At 36.1% G+C, this 12,959-nt stretch overlaps 1 protein-coding gene across 1 annotated transcript in view; it reads right to left on the bottom strand.

Moving 5' to 3' along the window:
• Window positions 1–12,959, bottom strand: part of LOC107690298 (signal transducer and activator of transcription 5B-like) — a 92,621-nt gene that overhangs the window by 39,173 nt on the left and 40,489 nt on the right. The window contains exon 2 of the mRNA XM_016488594.1: window positions 9,160–9,225. The gene's annotated coding sequence lies outside the window, so the exon portion shown is untranslated. The remainder of the gene's footprint in view (window positions 1–9,159; window positions 9,226–12,959) is intronic.

Below are 12,959 nucleotides of genomic sequence, written 5' to 3' on the forward strand. Positions count from 1 at the left end.
CAGTGAAATGGTAGGCCTATATAAAACAATCATAAAATTGCCATTAGGAAAAAATATTAATACATTCATATATATAATAATACATTCATAGGCCTACATAAAATTATTGTATTTGACATTTCTGTCACTTCTGAAATGATGGCTACATACATCATACATACATGATAGCTATATATATACATACACACACACACGCACTTATTAGTAGCTATAAAGTAACATTAAAGCATAATGTTTTTAATAATAACAATAATATTTTTTCAATAATAATAATAATAATAATAATAATAATTAATTGAAAAAGTGTGTATATATACAACTCAAAATATTCCAGTCGTCAGTGTCACATGCTCGAGAAACATTTCTTATTATTATTGATATTTATATTTAAAACAGTAGCGCCGTTTAAAGTTTTTGTGGAAACAATTATACTTTTTTCTGAATACTTTGATGAATAAAAAGTTAAAAGAAAATAATGTATTCAAAATAGAAATATTCTGTAACTATAAATAGCTTTAATGTCACTTTTGATCAATTCAATGTGTCCTTTCTTTAAAAAAAATAATATGGACAGTAAACTTTTGAATGTTAGTGTACATAATGAATTTCTTTTCATCCATGTTGATCAAATAATTTTTAATTAATAAATGTAATAATAATAACATTTAAATGATAAATTTCAAATAAATCACCAACGTGAATAACAGGAATTTTTTTTAAAAGCTCATAAGTATAAAATCCAGAAAATTTGTGCTTAATTGTCATGAAAATCTAATCTCCCATATAAAGTTCAGCATGCTGAAGACTAGGCAGTGAGCACTAGGTCCTGACACTAACACTGTGCATAATCACTGTTACAGGAGCGTGTTTGATTTATCTTCAGATCGCATAATTTGAGGGAAAAGCTCCTGCGTAATATAGATGATGGAGGGAACCTTTGCAATACAATGCATTGTGGGTTTTAATGTTGTGTCCAATCTTTTCACTCCTCGTGGATTCAGAGAAAGGTGTTTGTATGCATTTAATTGATTTGTTGTGTCAACACAGCCACTTTGCTGGCATAGCATGTGTGTGAGCGCAAGAAGAGACTCCCAGAGAACAGAAGAAAACATGAAGAGGAAGGAAATGATTGTGTTGAAATTAATCTCTTGCTCCCCTCAGACAGAGACAGACACGCTGAGATGCTTATACTCGCTATGAAAACCTTAATAAAGCAAGATGAGAGGAACAAAAACTGAGAAGCAGAGAGAAAGAAGATGTTGTTTGTACTACAGAAAGACCAATATATTAGCCAGGGCGATTAATCAATATTTGACAATTTTGAGAATATCACCATCAAGTTGAACAGATATTACACACTTCACCTTTTAAATTCAACAATTTTGTATACATCTAATTTGCTATGATTAAAAACTATTATATATATCGGGGGTGTTTCCTCCGAGGAGGTAAGAGAGGCAGTGTCTCCTCAATATTGGATGAGAAAAAACATTCGTAGTACAAAAATAAAACAATAAAACAACGCCAATATTACAAAGTATAACATTATAAAGTGCATAAATCACTCGTTTCTCTAAAGAAACACTGTCCGACAGCAACACCAGCAGGTAAAGTTACAGCGGAAGTCCACATTTCTTTCGCCTCCCCTGAGCCCATTGAGTTTTAACAGATCCCCCATAGCGTGCGGTGGGTTTGCTGGGCGGTAACTGAGAATGAATGGGGGAAAGTCACGTGAGAGGAGGCAATGTCTCCATCATGATATGATTGGATATGACTGGGTATGTTCAGCTGTGATTGGTAATGTTTATTTAACCAAGAAAATGTGACTTGGACATTTAATAAAAATAATAAAAAAAAACTTTGAGGACTTTGCCTCCTCATTTCAGAACACCACCACATCAGCATTATATCAGCCAGCTGGTCTCTAGACATCAGTATCAGCCCATATCTGTGTTAAAACCCATACCAGTCAACCACTAGTCATCTGAGCATGTGCAGAAGTGTTGCCTTGTCTCTGTGTTTGTTAATCTAATTGGTTTAAACCGTCAACATATCCTCAGCATGGCCACGTGACTTGCTTGTCTCTCAACTACAAGCAAGCACTGCATAAAACATCAAATTCCATGCACATAAACGCACTCAAAACTACATATTCAATCATCACTCCCGGTGGGGTCATCTGCTCAGTCCGCTGACAGTTTTTATGATGATGACTGCACAAGCTGAAATTAACCAGCAAAGAATCTCAGTGATGTTAGACTGAAGCATGATGCATTGAAGTGGACATATTTTACACTTGAGTAGCATTTTTTCCCCCTGAAGCTCACTTAGCTTTTTTCATATGGTTTCCCTGAAGTCGATAGATAGATAGACAGATAGACAGATAGATAGACAACAGACAGACAGACAGACATACAGACAGACAGACAGATATACAGACAGATGATAGACAGACAGACAGACAGACAGACAGACTTTTAAGGTGAGCTTTCACCTATGAGTAGGGATGCAGCGATAAACCGGTTTCACGATTAACTGCGCTTTAAAACGTCACAGTTAATTGAATTAATCAGGATGATTGGCCTGCGTCTGCGCGTCTCTCTACAAACAATGAAGCTGTGAGTTTAACAGCGATTTTACCCCCTCGTTGCTGATGGATATAATGTAGCGATTCAGTATCTAGGCTATTTTATTAATAAAAGTCAAGGGCCAGCGTTCACAACATGTTTTTGTCCTCCTAAATGTTCTCCGATCTCACAAACCAAAATAATAGACATGATTTTCTCAGGCCACATGTAAAATCAAATGAATTATTATAAAGATTATTAAAATGAATACGCATTGGATGGCAGTTGATTAGGCTACAATAATAGTTCAGTTTATTCCCCTCATTAGTAACAGTTTACCCTGTGGGATAAATAAAGTAAATAATAGTTTTAATAATACTTCATAAACATTGTTATTTATTATCCCTGTTTTATTCACAAGACAAAAACCAACAATATTTTTTTTTTCACCATGTTTCCAAGTTCTCTACCTCAGGTCCAAAAGAAGTCTAAAGAATGAGCAAACTGAAAACACTAAATACTTTTGTGATCTATTCCATTTGTAATTTTTAAAACGGAAATACTGACATGGATGTTTACAGAGCAGAGGTCACCTTTTTCTAATTCCAGTTAAAGAGAGATGGACTTTTGTTTGTCTTTATTATCATTTTGTGCTGTATTATTGATTACTGTGTTGTTTCGGTTTCAAAAAGCAGCAATAAATAACACTTTAATATCTAAAGAGTGTTCATGTGAGTTTATACATTAGTAATTGTGAAACTAATAAATGCATAATAATCGTAATAATCATGAAACCGTGATTATTCCTCAGACAATAATCGTACCAACAAAATCTATAGCCTAATTGTTGCATCCCTACCTATGAGCATATGAGCTTTCTCTGAAAACGGAAGTAACTTGTAAAAGAAGAGAGTTCACAGCCCGCCTCTTCCTGTCCCACTCTTTGTGTGTGTGTGCACGCATACGTGTAAGCATGTGTGTATTTCCAAGCAGTGCAACCGCACAGACATACATGTATTGAAAGCTGCACACCTACACAGAGACACAAAAACCACTGATTTCCAGTCAGCTTACCATACATACGAACAGTACGCTTATAAAAAGGCAGACACAAAAGTCACTCACTGCCAGTCAACTAACCACAAAGACAAACACTCAATTCCGGTTGATGTGTTGGATTAAGGAGACTGATGTGTGACGTGATTTGGACGGTTGCTGAAATCAGGTCAGTTGTCTGTGTGAACTTATGAAGCCTTCTTGACCCTGACAGCTCTCTGTACCCATTAACACTTCCTCTCCCTCCTCACACCTCACACTAGACCTGCATTTCTCTCTTCACCACTATCAATCCTATTGGATATTTGTTGGCTGCTGATACTAGAAGTTTAATTGTGTTCACATTTCTTAGCATTTAGATCATTTAACCCTTTTGAGGTCTCCCTTTCGAAAAGCGCTTTTCTCTTAAGAGTGCTTATTGACATGAGTTGCTGTGCTCAACACCAGCAGCAAATGAAGCAAAATGAGTTCAGTCATGACAACTCTCGGATATAGAGTGTAAAATCTTTATTAATGTAAATAGATTGTGCATAGGTTTGGTCTTGGTGGACTAGATCTGCTAGGCTGCTGCAGAGCAAGTAGACTTGCTTCTGTTAAATGCTCAGATCATCAAATTAAAAGGAAATATGCTGCTGTTGGTAGACAGTGGAAGATCCCCCATAGCAGATCTAGGCAGGTGGTGCTGGGGAGGCGGTGGGCTAAGATGAGGACATACATAGCGCGCAGACATATTACTCATTGAATATGTCCTGGTTATAGTTAAAACGTTAATGAATATGTGAATCCGACTGGCTGGGAACATTGAATTGAACGAACCAATTAGAACACAAGTAGAGTTTCATGGCTATTCATTTAATCGGAGTTGCTTTCGGCTAATTGGTATCAGCCAAAATGTGGTGCATATTCATTCAATTATTTAAATGAATTTAATTTAGTTAAATTACATTAAATTTAAAATGCAATTGAATGTAATAATTAAGTCAGTGCCATTGATTCTCAATGCCAGTTGATTCAATTGTTTAATTAGATTAATAACATGAAATCCTTAACACGATCAGTGTTGGGCAAGTTACTCTGAAAATTTAATTTAATTACTGATTACTCCTTTTAAAAGTAATCATGTTACTGTTCTGATTACTTTATTTCAAAAGTAATTAGTTACATTACTAAATACGTTACTTTTTTCTCCATGAAATGTATGAAATCCCAGCATACACGCTCCCGATAAATATTTTTTATTAAAGCATCAACATTCACAGAACACTGTTATTTTTAACTAAAGCAAGCATAGGCAGATATGCAGATTAATTGAAAGAATTACAATTATTTCATACATCAATCTCTTCTGAGAAAAGCCCAAAAATTTTTCTAATTGAGGGTCTGTGTGAACATGCAGACACATCTTTGATCATTGTGTGACGTTACGCAGATCTCACACAGAATGTGACCACACATGTAGTCTTCAAGTCAGCTGACCTCTCTTGATAGTTAGAGCTTTGTGACTATAAGGGTCAAAGAAGGTCTGTGCAGCTCTGAACGTCATACATAATACATCTGAAGAAGCCAGGATACTCTTCTAGACTTCTCATCTGTATTTAACTACAGTGCCTTGTTCTCTCGTGACTAAACCACAGATCAAGCTGTGATTCCATCACACTGTGAATTCTGGACTTTCTCTCTTGCTGAGAGCAGTATGTTAAAAACAACAGCACTACCGTCTCATGCTTGTTTGTTTCTACTAGGGCTCCTCAAGGAACTATGATCCTCCCAGTGTTATTGTCTGTAAGTACACATAATATGAGGAATTCAGATAAGAGCTGTTCAATTGCAGATGATATGACTCTGGTAGACCTGTCAGATTGCTCAGAACATTTTGAGCCTACAGCTGGAAATATCCATGACTAGTAAGAATGACTGGTTGACTTCAACAGAAAGGCAGAGTCAATGATAAACTGATTTTCACATGAGAAGATTGAACTTGTGGTAAGGTATACAGTCCTGGATAAGCAGCAACAACAAAAATGACATTTTATTGACCTCTTGGTTTCTAGAGTCACACTAGGTAGCTCCGCCCACAGTGAAAACTCACTGGTTGAAAGTAACACAGCTATATATTAAAATTCAAATATTTTTTGATTGGCTGTTACATCACAGTTTCACTTTCATTGTGGACAGACAAATTGCTTTTCACTGGAAATTCTGCTTAAAAAATAGTGTCAGTAAACATACAGATTTTAATATAAATCAATGTACACGGCAAAAACTATCTAGGAATTAAAAAGTCCAAAAACCTTCAGGTGCCTAGGCTCAAAGTTAATCTAGAAAGTATATAAATAAAAAATATATAAATAAAAAGAATTTAAAAAATAGAAAGGCTGTGTTTGAACCTCTGTGGCCTTCCTCAGCAGCTTCAGGACCTTGCTGACCACATTGCTGTGGAGGAGGCTAAGAAAATAAAATACACAAACAGTACACTTCTCAAATACCTTGAACCTCCACCTTCAGGGAGGAGGCAGATAATTCTACCTCTCGATAAAACAAATTACAAAGGCATTGTTTCATTCCCGTAGCTGTAAGCCTTTAAATAAGGACAATGCCTGACTCTGGTGCATCGTGGGGTTACTGAGTGCACACTGTCAGTCCGGATTTAATGAGGCTATATTTTTATGACTAAATTATGCTTTGTCTAGTATTTGTCTTATTGGTTATAATCAGTGTTGGGGAAAGTTACTTTTAAAAGTAATGCATTACAATGTTGCTTTACTCCATAAAAAAGTAACTAATTACGTTACTTAGTTACTTTTTATGGAAAGTAATGCGTTATGTTACTTTTGCATTACATTTTAAATTTGCACAGGGCTTGCTAGTTTGTTTTTAAAATAAAAAAGTTCTATTTTTGGCAAATATAAAAGCCTTTTCACACCAAAAGTGGAATGAATAAGCCTCAGGCTGAAGGGAAAGTAAATTTACGTCCGTACAGTAGAATGCAGAAGAAGAAATTTCAACACACTTCAGCAATAGAAAAAGACACACAAATGTTTGTCTAGAGTCATTTTTGTTTATTAGTATGGTTGAACTGGATCATCGAAGGTCAGAAGCAAAGACATTGGTTAATAGAATGGGATTAAATACATAAAGGATATTTGTGTTGTTTAACATTTAATTATTGCAGGTTTGCGTCATATTCTGTTGCATAATTTTTATTAATTTTGAGGATTTTATTCAATTTTTTTTGTGAGTGAGATGAATTAATGCATATTCATATTTATTTTAGAACTACAGTAACATCTGATTTCTCTCAAAAAAAGTAACTCCGATATTCTCTTGTAAATTAAGAAGTAATGCGTTACTTTACTACTTACTTGAAAAAAGTAATCTGATTACATAACTCACGTTACCTGTAATGCGTTACCCCCAACACTGGTTATAATGTGCAATAAATGGTATTGTATTTAAAATTTTATAGATTTATACTGGAATTTTTTATTTGATGGAATTTTCAATTAAGGGCGTAGATAACTTATCTAGTTCTCATCTATCTCAGTTTGCTCATTTAAAAGCACAATTTACAAGCAAAACGAATATCACAAAATATTACTATAAGATATAAAAATCTTAATTATGAAACTACTTAAAAATGAAGGATGCACTGATTATATATGAATGTATTAAATGGTAAAGAATATTTAAAAATGAATATGGATAATTAATATAATCTTTAATTATTAGTGTCATAATCATTTTTAGATTATTTTATGAAAAAAAAATGCAGTTAGTCATTTAATAAAATCTCACCCAACATTCATGGTTTCTGAGGTTCTTGATAATTACATTACAGATAAAATGTGATCGTCCATAACATAGCAATTAAAAATGAATCACATCCTCACACTGTCACACATAGCCTACATATAGCATGAAAACAGTAACAGTAATCACATCACAAATGTAACACCCTCTAGGGCTGAGCGGTATATGAGGCAATACCGTTTATATCGATATAGCCTACAGTAGTTTGATACGAGCACATCTGAAAAATATAGCGGAGGAGACTGAGCTGCTGAGGAGAAAGTGCATAATTCAATTTGTTCTACACATGTGACAAGCTTTATATGAAGGGCTTAAAAAAACTTGGAAGATATAGTATAGTTTATAGTTTCATATAGTTTAAAGCAGCTTGCCCCGTCAGATGCTCTGACAGAAAAGCTGTGTGTGCCGCTGACAGAGAAGCTACTCTCGCTGTTTAATGTGTCTGTAGAAAAAATATTTGTAGTTGGACAATAAATGTGACATATGTAGAATTTTAAACCTACAAGTAAGTGTATTTGTATGATAGCACTAACTGTAAAGTGACTGTAATGGGAAATCAAAACAGCCCTTTTACTCAATTAGTCTGTGCTTTTTTATTATTTTCATTTTAAGTTTAGTGAATTTAACTTCTGCTTTAAAGGCATTATTTTTGTTTTTATATTGCAATGTTAGAATGTTAGAATGTAATGTGATTTTAACCCTTTTTTGCACATAATATATGCCTACATGGTTACATTTACTTTATTTGTTGTTCATTGCCTTTAAATGCATTGTTTTGTTGGAGAACATTGGGTAGGATGTTAAATACATATATTTATATTATATATAAAATACAGATTTTTTTTAATCCAAATACAAAAGCATAGAAAATACCGAGATATACACTGTAAAAAATGACCGTGAATTTAACGGTAAAAGACTGTAAAAATGCTACAGTAAAAACCTGTTAAATGGTTAACGGTAAATTCCCCTACTATATACGGTGAAAAACTGTATTGGACATTACATGTATTGGACATTAATTTTACGGTAGTATACCGTTTTTGGAAGTGAAAAAGACTGTATAATTTACAGTGAATAACCGTAAATTGACATTCTCAGAATTCCCTGCGTTACATTTCAAATTTGATGTTTTTTTGTTGAAATAACTGTTTCTTCTTAGTTTTTTCTTATCAGTTTTGTATATTAGGGTTGTGTGTTACACCTAATGTTGTTAAATGAATGTTTATTGAATTATTTCAGTTTCATGTGTGTTACCATGATGGTGTTTAGCGTTTGTGTGAATGACACTGTGCACCTTCTATATATGTTATTATTTAAAAGCTGCTTGTGATGGGCTTTGGTTCATCATGTGACTTTCTCATCACCACCTGCATTTGGTGGTTATCAGTGTATTACAAGGGTACAAAACAGATTTCAGTACTTCAATAGGTTGGTATATTAACATTATTTCAGTTAATGAAATTACGGTATTTAACTGTAAATTTAAGTTAAAACCGTAAAACCTAAAATGTTGCTACCATATTTTTTACGGTAAAATTCCGGCAACCACAGCTGCCGGTTTTTTACCGTAAATTTTACGGAATTTTTTTTACAGTGTATATACTGTATGCCCCAAATCAGCCAAAGTAATCCTGAGATATGAATTTTTGCTCATATCGCCCAGCCCTAATACTCTCAGAACAAGACAATCAATAACATGCACATATGCAGGAATTTAGTTTACCTCTTATTCTCAAGCTCTCTGTTACCATCTAAGAGCAGGAATTTATGGAGAGGACACCTGGAAAACCTGAACATTTGGGAGACAGAAAGAGAGAAGGAGAGAACTATATGAGTATTTTTGTCTCATCTCATACAATTTTTGAGCAATGACAAAAAAGGAAAAAACATAGGAATTTTAAAAATTAACTCCTATTTAATTTCACAGAGATACACAAACTGAACATGTGAAGAATACAAGGGGTTGCTAAGGTCTTTAAGAATGTTACTTCCTCTCAGTCTGCCATTCTCTCCTCAGAGGAAAAGAAAATCTAAGAGAGAGAAAAAGAGGAATATGTCTCCACTGACAGATGAAGCATTAAATATGTTCAATCTTGATCTATGGTTACTGGGTACATCCACAGCCCACGGATGCTGAATGAGGAAACCGAAGGACACACACACTCACGATAGGCAGAATCCTCTGGACAGAGAATAATCAACTGATTGGGTATGTAAAATGAATACTCATATTGAATCACTTGAGTATAGTAAAAAATAAGGTTATTTCTTACCATAAAAAAGAAAAAAACCCCGCAGTGGTAGGATTTGGTACATTCTGGAGTTTCTGTGAACTTTGACTATGACTTTATCCCTTCTAAATCAAAAATATGACCATGCTTCAGTCCATTTTGGCTGTGTATTGTGTCTGCACTGTGCAAGATGTGAGCAAGGTTCAAAATTAACACCTGCCAAGCACCAAAAGTAAATAAAGTTACTCGCCAGTTGGCTGGTAACTTTATTTAAAATTATGTGGTTTAAATCACATTGTAAGAACGAGAGTCAACCCTTGCTTATGTAAGAGACTAACATACTTCAAATGAAACTGTCTGCTGAAGAAAACACATGCCTTTTAACAACTTCCTCCTCTAGGATGTCTAAAGTCATTTTTTTTTCTCCAGAGATCCATGTGGCAACACATATGTGGAATTGTCACATCCAACATCCAAAATGAGCAGGAATAAAAGCACAGTATGTCTTCACATTTTAGTGCAGTTTCACTAACAGATGGAGACCAGCTTGTTTACGATGCTGAAAGTGATACAATGACCTGCACGGTTTATCACTAATATACAAGGAAAAACAGCTAAATAATTAGACAGTCAAAATGTTTAATATATATAATTATCTTTGCCTGTGTTCCTGCTAATTAGTTTTGATTATCCAAATTTGTACATAAGCCCTGAATTCTCCTCAGTTCGCCTGTATCGTCCATGTTTTAAGTGGTTGCGTTTCTGTGACTTCTCCAGCGTGTTTATTTGTTTAATATATACAGTTTCATGTGCTGTATGAAATAGCTATCGACAGCAAATCCTCTCAGTTCCAATGGCAAGTAGTGTTACCAAACATATTGAAGAAACTGATTACACTGCAAGTCAGGGATGTTGTGAAAATCAATGGAGTATGTGTGCAGTTTCTTCTCATTTGCCTCATTCAAAGTATAATTCATTTTCATTATGTCAGCCAGAAAATTAAGCTACAAATAACTCCCTTAATTCCAACAAAACACCATTTTTTTCCTTCAGAATGAAAAAATAATGTTTTGATCAGCTATTGACAACTCAATCAACACCTTCCCTTTGGCCATGTTTGGGGCTTTGCCGTGAAACCCAAAGGAACAGATTCTTGCACATTTTCAACACAAATGACTTTAGAAAGCCCGTCAGGATTAGACCCCACGGGCAGGATTACGTAATCTCACAGAGAACGAACTCTCGTTCGACAGAGGTCATGGTAAGATAAGAGGGAATCCATGTAGAAAACCATGCACGACAGAAGTTAATGAGGCGAGGAGGGGAAGTTTGTCCGTGATCTGATGTGATAGAGTGAAAAACAAACATTTGTGTGTGTGAGTGCTTGTGAGGAGGAACAGATAAGCAGAGAAGAGAATACAAACACTGCTTTAGATGGCAAAGTGGCATTTGTATGCAGTGTTATCTGGTGACGTGAAATTTATACAGAGTGAACTGGCGCACATATTAACACAAAAACACTCATCCGACACTTCACAGGCTGCTAGAAGGGCCGAGGGCAATTTTCTTAAGGGGGCAAACAGCCACAAAAGCCCACACCATCTGCGTGTGCTTTTATTGACGGCCACACATAGACAGCCCTGAAGCTGTCGCGTCAGTCACACTGTGCAAATACTTTCAAGCAGATATCCAAAAGAGCATTCCTCACTCTCTCAAACTCTTCCATCCCTCCAGCTATAAAGGCTAATATAATGAGCAAACGCCAAATCAACCCCCCCACACCATTTCCCTACTGATCGCTTGCTTTCTCTACGGGAGGATGAATAAAAGCATATTTATGGCCAACGAGGATATAGCAATCCCGACAGCAGGGAGGGACTGGTGCCAGCTGACCTTATGCAACAGAAACACACACACACATACATTCCAGGCTCAGTCCTCTTCAGATGTAGGTCTTCTCATCCTGGGAGTAAACAGGCCTTTTTCACTCTCGACCTATTGACAGAAATTAGACTAATGGTGCACAGAATAAAAAGAAGAGTGAATCAATAAAAGTGTACTTTTTGCTTTAAAGGAATAGTTCAGCCATTATGTTCTCATTTCTGAAATCTTATGATGTTCTTTTCTTCCAAAGACCACCAATGGAGATGATAAAAGAATACTGAATAGTGACCAGCAGCTACCAAAAAGACTAAAATGAACCATAAAAATAACATAAAAGTAGTCTATACAACTTGTGTGCTGTTTTCCAAGTAACTTGAAAACTTTGTGTGAGGATTATACTAAAATTAAAAGTAACATACTCAAAATCCTTCTATATTTAAAGGGATAGTTCACCCGAAAATGAAAATTACCACATAATTTATATATACATGATTTATAAAACAACGTCTCAGGTTACTTATGTAACCATGGTTCCCTGAGTAGAGAACGAGACACTGCGTCCTCTAGGGGTCGCTATGGGGAACGCCTCGTCGTGACCCGTGTCTGAAGCATACATTGAAAAAACACCAACAACACGTTGGCCAGCGACAGCCCATGACGTCACTACCGGTGCGACTATAGTATAAATAGGCATGTCATTCACTTCTTCGTCTGAAGCTTGCGTTCGAAGCATGGCAGGAAGCCTAGAGGACGCAGTGTCTCATTCCCTACTCAGGGAACCATGGTTACATAAGTAACCTGAGACATTCCTTTTCAAGGGAACTTCGAACTGCGTCCTCTAGGGGTCGCTATGGGGAACGGTACACCCACGCCGCCATGCTGAGGGGAGTGCAGGCCAGAACCATGGCGAGCACTAAGTACCAACTCTACCATATTGCTATGGGAGTCGCCCCTGGGACGTTAGACGGCTGTCAGTGACACAAGTCGAGCACCTGGTTTCTGAATCCAGCAAAGGGGTGCTCACAGAGGACCTACCTTAGAAAGGACAGAAACACACAGGTACCGGAAAACGCTGCAAAGAAATCTCACAGAAGGATTATACACACATAACCACCAGCACATTAAATACATATAAGATAGCTAGCCAGTCGTCTTTTTTACAGGGGCATCCTCTCATAGTCGTTTCCGCACATCGCCTCGATGTTGGCATAACTCGTATGCTAGAATCGATGAATGCATAAGAAAGATAATGCTCAAAACTCACCATACGCAGAGCAGGAGGATTGGGAAGGCTCAACCTCAGCTTCTTCTGCTTTTTCATTAAAATACGCTCGCAAAGAACGCGGATTGCCCCCTCAAGGACATCGCGTGCGTGCTCTTTGCCCAAACAAACAACGCAGAGATCGTG

Source organism: Sinocyclocheilus anshuiensis, unplaced genomic scaffold (genome assembly GCF_001515605.1).
Source record: "Sinocyclocheilus anshuiensis isolate Anshui unplaced genomic scaffold, SAMN03320099.WGS_v1.1 scaffold461, whole genome shotgun sequence".
In the NCBI taxonomy this organism is placed as follows: domain Eukaryota; kingdom Metazoa; phylum Chordata; class Actinopteri; order Cypriniformes; family Cyprinidae; genus Sinocyclocheilus; species Sinocyclocheilus anshuiensis.